At 42.7% G+C, this 16,480-nt stretch overlaps 1 protein-coding gene across 1 annotated transcript in view; it reads left to right on the top strand.

The window, feature by feature from the left end:
* Window positions 1-16,480, top strand: part of adamtsl3 (ADAMTS-like 3) — a 138,453-nt gene that overhangs the window by 6,619 nt on the left and 115,354 nt on the right. The window lies entirely within an intron of this gene.

Here is a 16,480-nt window from a genome sequence, read left to right as displayed (position 1 = left end):
ACAAACAAATGTTGAGTCTGTTGCTTCTAATGAACCTGGCGTGCAGGTTTCTGAACGGAATCACAGTTTTCCTACATTTTTCCTCTTCTGATTTGAACTAAACCCCCCTCATATCTACAGCATCAACCTGCTTCTGACTGTTTCTGCCACCTGTCTTCATTCCATGGCTTCCAAGCCAAAAGACAGACGGCAGGTTTTCAGTCATCCGTCCGCAGGTTGATGTTTCAGATTCGTTCCAGTGGTTGTTCAGTTGTTTCCAGAAGTGAGCATTCAGCTTTAGCCAGACCATTTGAAGAGGAAGCGTCTCATCTTGAGACCAATTAGTGAGCAAATAAAGACTCACTGGAGTCTTCTTTCCATTATTTCTCTATCACGACCAAAGGAAACTACGATTGAAGTCATGTCTTTGAAAACTCACAGTTAAGTGAGCTATAATAATGACAGAGACGGGTGTTTCACTGCAGAGCAGCCCTTCAGAGGAGCTGTCACCCTGCAGCCTTGAAGGTCGCAGATTTATTCAGAGAACTGAGTAAGAGGAGAAAAGCTGGTTTCTATGAAAGAATTCCCTTCTTTTTTAGTGATGTTGCTCAATAAGAGGTCATGAGACCCTCCATCAGTTAGACACCATCACTGTTACATCCAAACAGAAGCTTGAAGCACATTTTCATGTTTTCGTCCTGATAAATCAAAGGCCTGATTGATTGAAAATTGTTCAGATTACCTACAGTCTCTTGTCCATTCCCCAACAGCTGTCGTCCGATCGATGCTACTTTCACTACCGCCTACTACCCAACAACGGAAAACAAACACCAAGTTTGTTGTGTGGGCTGATGCTGCCATAACATCCAGAAAACCATGGAGTTTGATTCAGTTTGAGATTTAGAAGAGACCTGCTTAGTGGTCCGGTGCCGGACGGAGACGGTGGCTGAGCCCTGGAGTCCAACTGGGAATACTCAATATGAACCTGGGTTTAACACCAACCGCGTTGTTGGGAGTCCTGCTGGCAGACAGTCAGATCTGCTCCAATACACTGAAGGGTTGTCGGTCCGACTTAGAGAATGAAGGAATATTTTGGGTACGACGAACAGAGCGAAGGGTGGGGCTGGGCTTCAGCGTACATGAGATAGGGGTGTTGTTGGTCGAGGCTACACGCTTGGCTAGCTGCGCAGATTATCACAAGCAGATGTGGGATCACAATCACGCTTGATTGCCCTTTATTGTCGGGCGGCTTTTCTAGACATGCTGCAAGATTTAGAGCACTGACCTCAGCGGCTCGCAGACGTTTTATTCTCTGGCTGGGATTTGACCTGAAGTAGCCTCTTTTTGTGGCTGATATTTCACTGCATTGTGTTTTGGAAGTAAAAGGACAAAGCCTATTAGTGGTTGCGCTCCACAGGAAGGAAGCAGAGAAATAAGAAATGGCTGAGTGGTAAAGGAGAAAGTGAAAGAGAAGCAGGGGAGAGAGGACAAAGCCAGAGCTGCATTCCTCCTCCTCCTGTCTGGTGCCAGCCTCTTCCTGTCATCCTTCAGCCTCTCCGCGGGGTCAGCTGTTCAAATACAACCCGTCCACATTACCGGCCCTGGCTTTTTCCACCTCTGCCGCCCTGCTCGGCCCCTCGCCACCTCACCCTCACCGGCACCAGCTTCCTCTTCCCTGTGCTCACAAAACAACAACCAGACCAAATGGCCGAGCCTTTTCTTTGGCCCCGCTCTGAAAACAGCATTGTGTGCGATGCCAGCGAGCGATGAGGTATGGCTGTAAGGAATGCAGCTTGCTATTGCCATTGTGCGCAGAAACGATGACAGAGATGGAGGGACTGCAGAGAGCGGTCGGAGGAAAACAGTCCAGAGGAGCTGTTTATATTCTCTGTCATGTGAAGATTAATATGTACGTCTGTGATATGAGGAGTCAAGGTAGGCAGCTCACAGCAGAACACACACATGCACTGCACACGCTCAACAGTTCACACATTCAGAGAGAGAAACTAGCAGACTTTAAACTTCATGTTTTTCAAGTAACAGGGAAGCATCTCTTGATGATAAGTTTAACATCTTCCAGCTATAAGGAGCTTTCCTCGTTTGGAGGGCAGCTTATCGCATGAGCCAGCTTCTTTTCAAGTACAACCCAGAGGCCTTTGTTCTCTGTGAATTATTTATCGGACATCTAATTACATTACCTTGCTCAAAGACTGATAAATCACAGCCTGGGCTTTATTTGGGTAAAGGTCCCTCCTAACTAGCTCCAACCTTTTGTACCGACTCGCCTCATCTTGTGCGTCCAGTATCGATGCACCGGAGACGTGACGCAGTGTGTTATGAGGAGTGACTCACAGTTTGTTAACACTCAGCTGGTGGAGTGAGTCATGTTTCAGTGCCGAGGTTCGTCATTCCATCACCACCTCACTTTGTGTTAATGCATCCTTGATCGACACACTGAAGATGAGTTCCTACCAGTGGTGTGTGAGCATCTCGCATGCAGCCGCCGACATGGCTTTGTCAGTGTCTGAAGGTACAAACATGAGTCAGGACCAGACATCATGAAGGGAAGAGAAATGTCGGCCTGGAGAGGAACATATACACAAGATTATCAGCAAAATGGCAAGAAAAATCTCTATAGGACTAATAAATGGCCTGATGAAAATGGAGCATCACCAAGTTAGGTCCTCAAACCTTCTGAACAGACTCAGTTGTGCCTAAAAGATTAAACAAAGCAGGTTGGACTCACTGAAACAAACAGTAAACAGCAAACAGTAGCTGCTTGCTTTTAGATCGGGGTTGTTGAGGTCTTTCTAGTTCAACCGAAAAAAAAAAAGATCTCTCTACTAATAACATTTAAGAATGGCTGATATTATCTCATTTTGAAAAATGCACTCAGTGTGTTTTGAACCTTCGTAGAGCTCAGTTTTGATCCGCTGGTTGATGGTTGCCAGAGACAGTAAGAGGCTGTTTTGGTTTTGTGTCCAAATCTGAGTAAAATCTATCATAATTTTCCAAAGACTGCACTTTCTGTAGGGTTTTTAATGCATTGCTACATCTTTGATTCACTCTGTGTACTGTAGTGTTGTTAGAAGCAATTGTCAAGCTGATCGGCGCCGGCGTGAACAGAAGGTTTAACACAGAGACAATCACATAGACTCTCATTTATAGCTGTTGTCAATTTATTGTCACTAAATTCCCAAATATAAATGCCTCTGGTAAGCCACAGCAGCCAGACAAAATGTTACTAGTTACAGTGATTCACCACATACCAAGTAAATGGTAAGAAGTCAAGGCTCGTCGCTCACTGGTCACAGCATTACGCTGGGGACATTAGTTTAACTGTTGAATGCAGATGTCTGATTTGGAAGTCATGTGACTGAAAGTGATCATCTGAATGTAGAGGAAAAGGCTAGTAGGGATGCAGCATGGCTGTTTTGCTCGAATCACTGAGAATTTCACTCAAAACCGTATCGAGTTCCCAAAAAATGGTGTGAATCCGACAAAAATATTAATTTCTTGGTTCACCGTTCTCTAATGCAACTTTGTGCCATAAAACCATCATCTTAAGCATCTTTCTTGACCTTATCGTGAGTTTATTGAACTCAAACGGCCTCCAGAGTCACCGCCTATCAACCCAAAGGAGGAACTTTGGAGAATGTTTTAATCGAACATCAATATCACGTCCAGTTTGAAAGCCAGGTCCTCCTGGGGACGCCTCAGAAACTCAGGTCTAAATTATAGCTCAGGACAATGTGCTCTCATGTGTGCACACTGTTTTTCTATGAAATGACTGGTAATTATCTGCATTCTGAGGGAACAGGCTTTCTATTGAATTTGGATTCAGTGTGGTTTCGTTGGAGGGTGTTAGTGAGGTCAAGATTCTACAGTAACAGAGACGGACATCCGACAAGGCCGGCCGTGTTATTATATTTCAGCCATTCTGTGGATTTGAGTTGTTTTCAGATATCAACTGTTTAAAACTTTGACTCGAGATAAAAATTGTTCTCATTTTCCAGGACTTTCAGTTCCTGCAGTGTCAACACATGAAGCGTATCGTTTTACCTGCAGGCATGCAGGTGACTGCAGCACCTGTTGGTGTCGGGTCACATGTTTCTATATCATCTGTATGAAATGTTCACCAGGAGAAAAGCTGCTGTTGTAAGAAGAATATCAAGGAGTTGAACAGTGTCCCATGATGATATGAGCTGGTTCACAACAGTGAAAGTAGAACAGTGTTTAGAAATCTTTTCAGCAGGAAGTAAATACGAGCTGTAATCCAGAGTAGGAATTGTTCTGCTTTGCCGTTGTTTACCATCACACACAGAAATTGAACTCCTTTTCTCGTTTTAAGTGAGAATGCATGGTTTTTATGCCATTCAATGAAAGTTGCATTTCCTCCGGTTTACATGTGGAGTTGGAGAATTTACCAAAAGTTCCACCCGCAGAAAACTTTGGGTTTTCACCTGAAAATGTTGCAGAAACTTGGTCTTAATACTGAAACACACAATAAAAGCTGAAAATTCACTCACAGAAAGTTGTTAGAGATAGTGAATGAACTGTATTGAATGGAAATAAAATGTTTTTAAAGTCATTCTGAGAACTGCGGTTGCATTATTAAAGACTCCTCCTCCGTATTCTGTAAAAAAGTGGTTTCACTGCCTCTCCATTCATAAGCATTTCATGTGTAATTCATTATTTGTGTTTGTCTTTCTTTGAAATGTTTCCTCTCCTCACTATCTGTGGAAAATATCTGCGGCAGCTCACGTCCTTGATTTTTAAATCCGGCCATGTGAATTTGTAATGTAATAGCCCTGTTATACAGTCGTTGCACTTTCCAGTTATCCTTGAGACTTGGAATGAGAATCAAAAGTTAGGAAAAAAAAAAAAAACTAAAAGAAAATAACCTTCGAGGCTGGAATTCCAAGTTTGAACTCAGACAGATTCAAGGACTCCTGAGATGAGATGTCAGTAATGTGACCTGAGTGTAATTATAATCATATTAATATAGTATGGAGCTCATAGAAGATTTTTCAGGCATTTCACCTGACACTAAGGGTGTTGTTGTGGGCAAAAATAAAAAACAAACCCTGAATAATGAGCTTGTGTGAGGGTAACCTTGAGGCAGCCTTATCGTTTATTGACAAGCTAAAAGTTTTGCGACAACTAGAACACGGCGCTTTCCTTCCCTGTGACACACATCACCTCCTTACCTCACCATCATGATGAAAAACGTTCCGATCCTGTATGAAACGAGCTGCTTTTCAGCGAGGCGTGCTCTCAGACGCCCTCCATGGCCGCCGCAGCGCCGCTCGTCCTCATGGGAGCAGAGCGCTCTGTGATGGCAGCTCTTATCACCGGAGTCCATCAGGGATGGGTTCACGGCCCACAACCTATTATTCCTCTAATTCTTGTTGGAGATCTTTCATTCTCCTGTAGTGTGAAAAGAAAAAAGAAAAGCAGGAGGCCAGAACGACGCCAGAGGCGGAGTTCTGGTTGTTTTTTTTTAGTGAGCTCTGACAAATTTGAGCCCATTAGATCCTGGACCGAGCCGGAGTCAGGGCCGGGCTCTCAGTGTCAATCATCCCGGCCCGCGGTTCCTCCTGGCTCTCTGAGGAAGCTCTGTTCAAAGGAAAACCACAGCCAGACCAGACACGATTAAGATATCCATCAGGAATAATGTAATTCTGACCATGTGTTCTCCTGGCCGCTATCAGACTCCTCATTATTTATTCACAGTTTGCTGGGTGTTTATTATTCAGTAGTGGGTTCATTGCAGCGGGAATGCGGTTATCTTTTCACGTCTTGGTGACTTCTGGGGTTTATTATTGTATGACCTCCTCCTCCTCCTCCTCCTCCTCCCCCTTCTGGCTCCTTCCTCTCAGGCTGGGAACAAGAGCTGGTTCATGTGTGGCTTTATTAAGCTTTACCTTTGCCATTAACTTGTTAACCGGCGATGTCTGGGGCGGCCCCGGACTCCGATTTAAACCTCCTGAAGGGGCAGCTAGTTAGCAGCTGTGTGTAACAGCATCATTCTAGATAAAGGCTTTAATCAGGGGACTCGCAATGTGTTTAAGAACCAGAGACTCTGGAGAGCGGCAAAATCAACTTTAATAAAATAGTGGTAGACGAGGGAGCGCTGGACCGGGGTAATGGTACTGAGAGCTCTTCAACTTTTTCTCTTTAACTTTAACTTTTTCTCTCTGTCTATAAAAATGTGATTTAACAAAAATGAAAAAAAAAAAAAAGTGTTTCAAGTGAAGTCAAGTTTAAGACCAGAAAACTTTTGTAGAGAACTCCTGTAAAAATGATACAGACATAAATGTAACCTCTGACTGACTGCAGACACTTTGGGGAAGATTTAGTCTGGCTGTGCGGCTGTGCATTGATCCCGGCATGAATGTGGTCTCCTTTAAAGAGCCAGAGGAGGAGAAACCTTTCCTGCATCCTCACCACAGATCCTGTATTAGTTTGGAAAAGGCTGGTGCATGTTGGTGACTGCAGATCTTTGGTCTGTGAGCATTTTCCTGACAGAGGAAAAAAAGGGTGTTTACAAAATGTTGAGTAATTATAGACGAGGATCTGAAAAAAGAAGAAAGAAAGGCACAGTGAGCTTTGACTAGAAGATAAAACTATGCTCTCTCACTAACCTGACTGGAAAACTTTTTGGAATGATTGGTTGATGATGAACTAGCAGAAAAATCATGAATCAATAGTGACTCTGGGACATCACAGCTCCCCCAGTGTCCGCCGTCACAGCTCCCCCAGTGTCCGCCGTCATCAGTCCTTATGATCTTTAAACTGAGGTTTCAGATTTGAATTCTCCACATCGGCACAGAAAACAGTCTGTAAAGACTCCAGTCAGCCAGCAGAACAGCCAGAAACAGGCCCCGAAACTTCAAAGTCACAAAAACTTGAAACACTTGAAGAATTTCAAAGGTTTCTAAGATCTTTGAAAAGATGATAATTCTAATTAGTGACTTTATCATGATCATGCTTGGAAATAATTACAATGGATGTGATGAGAAATAAAATCAGTGAGTTCTCAAAAGATGAATCTCAAAATGACTTCAGAGGAATTTTCACTAATATTTGCTTGATTTAGGTTTTTGTGTGTATTTGAACAGGCATCAGTGTCGTCAGCTTTGATCAATAAAAATTCAGATTACCGTATTTTAATTTATTTATTTCTACCTTCCAAAAACATGGAGACATCCTCTAAAATATAAAGTCCATGTTGGAGAAAAGGTTCTGAAAACAAGCAGCAAAAATGTTTCCTCTTAAACAAATTTGAAAACAAAGCAAGATCCATCAGTAAAGCCTTAAACATGAGAACGGATCTGACCGAAGTCCTGAACACAACACAGTCGTATGCAGGATTAGTCTAAAATGAAACCTGGAATACATTCAAAACTCTTCTCACCAGAAATCTCACATTTGCCAAGCATTCAGACATTTCCAACCGTACAACCGCCAAGCGCGTTTTCCTCTATTCTGTCTCATTTTTTCATTGCTTCTCAAGGATGTTTTAGTATTGTCAATACTAAAAGATAAAATGGGATATTTGAAAAACTCATATTTATTCTCTATGATGTTACATAAAGTCATTGAACCACTTCAATATTTGTACGTTCTGAAAGGCTCCAGTGTCACGACTGTCTGTGTGAAGGTCATATCATTCAGCTCGAGCTTTCTAAACGGGTTTTTTTCATTGTTTGATTGTTATTTGCAGTGGTGCTGAGTTGAGCTGCATCATTTTAACAAGCATTTCTAAGATTATGGATTTTTATATAAATATGTTAAATATTTTTCAAAGCAAGAGAAATCTGTCCATCGACATGCCACACCCTGACGTAGTTCCTGTCTGAAGCGACACACAGCTCATGTTTCCAGAGGATGAACTGTGGGAGCAATAAAGAGATACAAACTCAAAATGTGCACTAATCCGTGCCAAAGAGGATTCTCCCAGTCCACAAAGTTTCAGAAAAAGTTTTCCACACGTGTGTTTAAAGGTTCTCTGAACTGAGGAATCATCCCTACTTTCTTTTTAAAACTGGATGATAACTTCACTGCCTCAAGTTTTTCTTTGGCTGCTGCTGATTCGATGGAATGAAACTAAACAAACTCCGAATGTGACCTGCAGGCTTCAGATATTCTGTCTGAGAGCAAAGCTTGCTTGATCCTGTATGCTAATGTTTTCATAACTGAACATCGGGTTTAAAGGTTCATCTTTATTTCTGCCTTGGAGGATAAATGCTTCTTTCTTTTGACACATCGTGAGAAGGAGAGACTCGGAGCACATGACAGGGAATCACCGCTCGATGCCACTTGATCCAGTTCAAGATCTCTGAGCTCCAGAGGTCAGAGTACTAACCACTACACCACCGTACCACCCTTCACTCAGAGAATAGATGAATTCATCAAAAGCTGTGCAGCAATGCTGAAAATGTCTTCATCCAGCTGTTAAACTTTCAGCAACTTTTCCCATTAAGCTCTCTGGTTTTGGAGATACTGAACAGAATATTGCTGCTGCTGGGCTGAGGTCAAAGGTCATTTCTACAGGTTAAGCTTTGTTACGAATGTGGCAAGAATACTTTAAGCCCTTTGCAAAACCTGCACTTGCATCAGTACATATTGAACTTTATTATTATAAAGTTAGAACAGCGGCATCAAGAAGTTTTATTTGCACATATAAACTACAACTGAAAGGAAACAACAAACACAGTCAGTAATGTGAGAAAATGAGGGCAAATGGTTTTAAAGGTGTGAAGACCTTTGAAGACTTAACTTTGCAGTGGATAATGTCAATAATTAAGAGTTTCAGGAGAAATCTGAGTTTAAAGAAGAAGACTTGAAGTTCAATATTGGCTGCTGGTGACCTTCAGGAACTCAATATAAAAACACTGCATCGACAGAAGGACACTAATAGTCATAGAAGCCATTGTCTGTGGACGCTTTGCCATCTATTAATTCAAAATCAAGCTGTGTCATGCAGAAAAACCTCTGGGAGTTTTCTGTTGGCAACATTCACTTCCATTTGTTTTCCTGGCAACTCGAGACTCTAAAGTAGGAACCTCTTTTTTTTTCCCAGCTCAGATGATAAGTCCCTCTAATATGAGTGTGAAAAGAGGTTTAGATCCCAGCACTAAATATATGTCCACACACACACACACACACACCACACACACACACACACACCACACACACACACACACACACGCACAGTCTTGTATTTCTATCCTTGTGGGGACCGTCCATTGACTCCCATTCATGTCTAGCCCCTAACCTGACCCTTACCCTAACCCTAACCCACACCACAACAAAGCCTAACCCTAAAGAAATGTTTTTGCACTTTTACTTTTTTCAGTAACAACAACATGGTCAAGAAAACACTGTTTCTCCTACTTAGGACCGGAAAAAGGTCCCCACAAGGCACGTCGTTCCACGTTTTGCTATCCTTGTGGGGACATTTGGCCCCGACAAGGATAGAAATACAAGAACGCACACACCGATTGCCCTCCAGCTCAGGTTTAGTGTCAGCTCTGGTATTTCAGCCAAAGGTGAGAAGTGAAAAGATCACAGTATTTATTCACACACCACAACTGCAGTAAGCCCCGGCAGTCAGCAGTCACCTCTTCACACGTCACACACAGTTACTGCACACATGCTTCATACGTGTGTGTGTGTGTGTGTGTGTGTGTGTGTGTGTGTAGCTGTGTGTGTGTGTGTGTGTGTGTGTGTGTGTGTGTGCGTGGAGACAGAGAGGGTTATTCATACGCTCACACAGTGTGCTCATTCACTGCAGCCTGTCAGCTCCGTTTCTCCTCCTCTCTGGGCTTCTGCCAATCACCTGGATTGAATCTTTCCTCTTTCCTCTCATCTTTTCTCTTATTGGACCTTGGAGCTTTTTTCTCTCCATCAGCGCTTTGCTGTGACAACAGACAGACAATATCAGTATCAGACAATATATCTGAAACTGGGATGAAGACTGGGCGGCGGGCCGAGCGCTCAGTCTTCATCCCAGTTTCAGATATATGCGTCAAAGTCATTCTGATCACCAGTTGATGGAGCTTTGAATGTGAAACACAGGCAGTTCAACAACAAGCTGAAAACTGCAGCGATAAGCAGTGAGAAAAGCCGAGAGGTGTGAGAGTGGAGTTAAAAGCTTGAGTCAATGCGTGAGTGTTGACAGCTCTGCGTTAGCATGCTATAAATTTAGAGCTTCCCTCTACAAAAATCAGTATTGGCAATGATTCTTTAAAGAGAAATATCATCCTCTATAGACTTTACGTGTATTTGATTTGTTAGTAAGTCCCCAGAGTCCCTCTTTATGGCTTCTTCTCTTTAAACAAGTCGTTTCTTTAACTGGGCTGATTGCTAGCATAGCGCGGCGTTTCGCTGCTCTGCATTCAGTTGAAGCACTCGGCATTCCTGCGACCTGCAGCGTCTCTCTGATAAGATGTTCCCGGAAAGGTTTTGGTGGTAGCTTAGAGTGGATCACAATGAGTCAGTGAGCGCCAACCTGCCCTCAATTAATCCAGCATCTCCCCGGCACTCGCTGCCTGCCGCCTGCTATTTTTGGTTCTCAGCAGGGTTCTCGCATCTTCAAGTGTCTCTTAATTATCTAAAGAGGCAGGCTGTTCATGTCGCACTTAAAAGTGCCGGACGAGGTGTAAACACTGGCTCAGAATCACACACTGATCCCTCCCGGGGACAACTTTTCTAACACGTACTACTGGAGTTTCTTAGGAATTAGAGATACGTTGATCAGCTATGATGTTATGACCGCATGCTAACACTGTGCAGGTCTCCACTTTAGCTGCTGAGATCTGTGGCTACAGTCTTAAAATATTATGTTGGTGTGGAGAAGAATCCGCCTCTTCTTTCAGATTTGCTGGATGTGATTTAATTTGTTTTTCACGATCTTTCAAGTAAAACACAAGCAACAAGCAGCATGGTGGCTTCTTGATTCAAGTATGACTTTTAAATCGGCCTCATTTTGTTGAGTTTTCAAGTTCTCCCTGAGCATGTGTTCGTTTACGTGCATGTTCATACGGTGACTCTTGGCGTAGGTGTACAAGATTGTATCTTGTTGTTGTTATCCCTTTGATGAACTGTCAAACCGGCAGACCGAGGGTCTTAGTTACCTTTCACTCAAGCCCTGGGTTTGGTACGAGTCTTCCTAGTCTGAGTGGAGCAGGTGCAGTTAAATAAATATCAGGGCCCATTTGCACGATGATGTTTTGTGAGAAAACTCAATGTTTTTACTTTGCTGTTTAGGAAAAGTTTTGAGTTTATATGGCAACATTTTGGAAACAATGTCCGTTTTCACGGAAATGCATTGAAATATGGACTGGCAGTCGTGACACTCAGGCAAACATTGTTGAAACTGAGCATGTGCAGAAAAGCTATTTTCTACAGCTGTGGAGTGTTTGGCCAACAGCAGCATCTCAGAATAGTTTCCCCTTTTCACTTGAAAATGTTGTGAACAGGGCCTGAGAATGCCAACATTTCCAATGACAAAGACAAGTTGGAAAGAAACTACTTGCAAAACATCTGAGATGATGTTCTCTGTTTGAGATTTTAACTTGATTTTTACAGACACTGCTTGCTACAGACGGACTGATCTTCCAACTCCAGCTTCTGTTTGTCCAAATATGTATTGGAGCAGTCACCGAGTGTTTTCATCTCTTTTGTTATTCCCTTTCTGCCAGATCATCCAGAATGTCACATTTTTTTGTCGTCCATACCATGAAAATCAGTCAGCCAAAGAGAAAACTGTTGGAAAAACTCTGTTCAGTTATGCAAGTGTGGCTCCAGATTTTTTTTTTTTTTTTTTAATATTTTTTTTCTTGTATCAATCTTTCACTTGGAAGTTCTTGTTGCTTGGAGAGTTACACAGGACACCAAGTTGAGAGTAACTTTATGTTCCATGTTTTAGGTGGCATTTCAATGTTTTTGAGTTTCTTTCTCAGGGGGTATCGCAGTGTTAAACTGTTTTAATGTTTCTGTGTGAATAAAAAAGACGGTTCAGCCAACTCCGTCCAGAGATGTTGGAAGTTCGGTATCAAGTCTCTGTGGAGCTTCAGATTTGCCCACTTGGCATCAGTTAAATGTTTTGTAACTACGAACAAAGCACAAGGCTTAACCTTTGACTTGTCTTCGGTTCGGTTAAAGCTCTTCATTCTTTGTTAATCGCTTCTTTTCTGCTGGAGGTAAAAGTCAGTCTGTGTGGCACGGACTTGCCTTTCATGGCTGTATCAGTCAAGAGTTTAGCTTCCGCACCGAGGTCGTCACCCATTAACAAAAGCCCATTCATGGGTATAAACGGTCCTCATTAGGATGACTTTTTCACTGTTCATTACTTCAACACAGACGGAAAACTGTTCACAGACACACAGTACTTTCAGTGAAGCAGAAACCTGCGGTCTGAGGCGGATTCTACAAGCACGATACTTCACAACTGTAACCCTTTTATTAACAGGTAGAAATGAGAAACAATCACTTAAAAACTTCTCTTTAACGTCACGTTTGACCTCTCATGCAAAATGAAAAAGCTCTTCATAGAAAGAAGTAACTATAAAAAGACTGTCGGAACACAAGGGTGCCTATATGCTCCAGCGGTGGTCAGGGTTCACTGTCAAAATAGACTCTGTATATTTAGACGAGATGAGATCAAAGCCTTTCATCCCGTTCTTTCAGCCTCTATATTAAGACAGATTATCTTACGGTAGTCAGCCTTGTGTGCCAAATTAGATAAAGGACACATTTTATGTGTTGATGAAAGAAAATAGAGTTAATCAGGAAATGTAGTCATTTAGAAATGCAGAAACCAGATAAAATTAATTACAGAGTGGACATTTCGGGAAATTAAGATGAATTTGAAGGGCCACTTTACTTAAATAAGTATTAGTATGAAAAGTTGTAAAGCAAAGGAGCGGTTAGAGGTACTCCGACTGTGGTGTCTGTGTCAGACAGGAGCAGGCGATCCATGAAGTCTGAGAACTTGCATTTGCCCCATTAAATTGAGATTTGAGTAGGTTGGAGATCAACATCACAAACTGGATCATTTCTGAATCATTTTGTTTTTCTCATTATTCATCTTTATCCTGCCACTGGGGCCAGCTTTCCTCTATGAATTCCACATGGTGCATGGTCTGCAAACGTGTCGAGAGGCGATGCGTGTCTAAAGTAAGATCAACATGGATTACAGAGCCCAAGATCTCCCAGCAAAACAATGGACACAGTGCCCATAGCCGTGCACGTGATGTTTGTAAAAACATGCTCATCATTGGCCCTTCAGTGGCGGACTGTGGCCTGCATGAGCAGCATGGCTGCAAACTGCGAGGCGCCGTCTATTCCGACAGCCCCAGGCCTCATTTACATGAGGCTTCATGTGAAAACGAAACATTTTTGCTTCATGTTTGCACGGTTCCTGCGTTTCCATCAGTTTCAGGGGAACACCTGTGCTGAACAGCACCTGTGCTGAACAGAGGAAAGCAGTCGTCATTAATGCTTGGATGTTGCAGAGAAGTAAAATGATCACTGTCATGCTTCTTGTTGATTCTGTTGGGAATCCTCATTAAGAAACTGCAGCAGTATTTGTGCACGTTGTGAATAAAACAAGGAAAACCTAAAGGAGGTTTTACTACCTGCTCATAAAAAAATAAAATCTGTTACTGTTAAACCTTGTTCATAAGTGCACAAATGGATGGCGTTGTGGTATTTCTGCAGCCCCCTGGTGTCCTTTACATGAAACTGAGTGGAGCTGAGCACGGTGGTTGGTGGTGGAAGTTGGTTGGATGGCGGCTGGATGCACTGCTGCAGCACTCCAGATCGCCACAACTGCATTATGCTGCAAGACGGACATTGTGAGGCGTCGAGCATATTTTGTCTCACAGATATCTGTTTGCTTACTCTGTCATGCAAACACAACTTATACATAATCCCATGAGGCATTTTTGTTTGCTTCATTTTAAATTTCCTATTTATTCCCCTGTTTTAATTGCTTTTGGTTTTATAAGTCATTTTGTTTTCTAATCTCTTGCTTTGTTTCTGTGATTTTAATGCTGTTTTATGTTTCTTTGTTTAAATTGCCTTTTGTATGAATTGTGCTTTACAAAATAAACTTGCCTTGTCTCTCAACTATTAGACTGCAAAGTCCCGAGAGAATATGGACTGTTTCCATGGAGACAGAGTCAGAGTGTGTTTAAAAAGTGGTGTTTTCAGTGACTCTGAGCACCGCTGTTGTGTTTTGAGTTTTGACATGAAAATGTGTAAAGCAGGCAAATTCCAGCCTCTTCTCTGGATTCGAATTTTCTTGCTGTGAGGTGACAGTAGTGTTAACTGTAACATGGTACCACTATGATCCTGATTTCAGCTGAGTATTGCTCCAGTCATCTACAACCATCCGGTACAGGAATGTGATGTTTCATTATTTATGATCTTTGGTCGAAGCAGCTTTAAGCAGAGCCAGAGGAGGGGTTTGATGTGAGGATGGACCGACTTATCACCGGCCTCCATGCCGCTGTACTGATTCATATTTTATGGCTCTGACCTTGACAGTGTTTCTGAATCCCTGCTCAAGTTATTTGTGGTCAACTGGTGAAGCTGAACAAATCCATCCTCAAGCCTTCTCCATGTGAACAAACGTGATCTTTGATTCCTGCGCCGTAGCTTCACTGCTGGCTTTCACTAATAATCCGCGCCGCGCTATGCAGCAGCTGCCTCGTGCGGTTCGCCGCGTCGTCCCTTGAGACGGCGGCCGCCCTCCCGGTGTGATTATCCCGGGACGGGCTCCTCTGAAGTGAGCCAGTGATCCGGCGTGAACCGGCCGCTGCAGGGCGCTGGCAGTGTGAAGGCTTTCCTGACACTTTTCCTTCCACTGGGGTGTAAACTCAATTAGAGGGGCTGCTGTCCGCCACACTGCCTGGCCGCGACTCGGCAGCTTCACAGCAGGACGACCTGACTTCTGTCACCTTGTGTGCGGGCGTGTGTGCAGCCTAAAATGGATATAATCCTCGACTGGGAGGACGATTCTCAGCCGCTTCGGACCGAGACGGAGACCCACTCGTATCGTTCATGCTGACGGTGATTAGAGCAGTCCAGCAGAACAAATGGCGTTAACGGCACAAGTTCCTTCAGAAAGAGTCTTATGAGCCATTGTTTGAGGTCAGGAGCGTGCACGGCGCTGAAGACAGTGGCAAACAGCCTCACAGTGAAGTCACAATATGTTTTTAATGAAGAACTCACTTTGCTTAAACACTGAAGAATGTGAGAGTGTAGCATCGTTTGTCTTTTGCTGCAGGATGCTCTGCTGAAACATCTCCCGTCTTAATGATGCAGACAACGCTTGGCTCTGTATATCAGTGTCAGTGAACCATCACAGCCGCTTTCACCTGCCGAGTGAGTGCATAAATGAATTTAATGAGTGGATGTGTCAAAACCTTTTACAACCTTAATCCTCCCCAAAAGAAATAGTGGTAATTATGAAGAATAATGAGAAAGGTTAAAGGTCAGAGCTCATTTTGACTCTATTGTCAGTCAAGACAACAAATCAAGGCAGAAATCAGGCTGTGATTATGAAATTCAACAACTACATTAAGACAATAACAAAATGAGCTTATTACCACCTGAAAAATATCAGGAGAGCTAAAGGATTTCTGACTGAACGGGATTCAGAACAACCTGTTTGTTTACTTTCAGCAGGCAGCAGGCTTTTGTTTGACCAGAGTGCAGAAGCAGGGGCGAGTGTTTGATTTTAGAAAACGTAACTTTTTCCTGTACTGAAAATCTAACCAGACATGATATAAAAAGCCACGAGGATGAACCGCTCAGTCAACACAGGTCAAACGTCATAAGAGCCAAATGTGCTCAAGGTGCAGGAAAAAAGCAGAAAACAGGAAGTATTGCAGTAACTTTATGAAGAAAAAATTTCAATGAAATTGAATACAATAGAAAATACCTTATAAATATACCTTTTAAACTATATAAATTATTTAAAATTCTTTCTTGTTGAGATTATTGAATCTCCAAATGTCAAGCAGGCCTCTCTCATTCATAAAAATACATTTTAATCGAATTGTCTTCAATTCTCTTTTGGCATTGTCATCCTCATCATTTGAATCTCCACCCATAATACTCTTCTGAATGTATTCTCACTCTGTAACTATAAACATGACCCAGGTTGATGTGTTCAGAGGATTGATTTGTATTGAGGAGTTTTTACCGAGCAGAACGCTGATTTCCAGAAATTACGATTTCTCACAGCAGAAACACTGAAGACAATAATCCTGATTGTGGAAATAAATGCGTTTTTATTCTTAAGCTTCTGCTCCTTGTGTTGATGTAACTCATAGCTGAGCTGCTTAACGTCCTCTCAGGAGGTACACTGTAAAAAGTTTTCTGCTCCGGTGTTGCTGAGTCTCTTTTTCCATGATGCAACTTTTTGGTCTCCTGCCTCGAACTGAAGCAAAAAGAAAAGTGCTGCCGGCCAAATCGAGAA

The sequence above is a fragment of the Salarias fasciatus genome, chromosome 1 (assembly GCF_902148845.1).
Source record: "Salarias fasciatus chromosome 1, fSalaFa1.1, whole genome shotgun sequence".
Taxonomy (NCBI): Eukaryota; Metazoa; Chordata; class Actinopteri; order Blenniiformes; family Blenniidae; genus Salarias; species Salarias fasciatus.
Note: the sequence above shows the minus strand (reverse complement) of the source record. Positions and strands in the feature narration are given on the sequence as shown.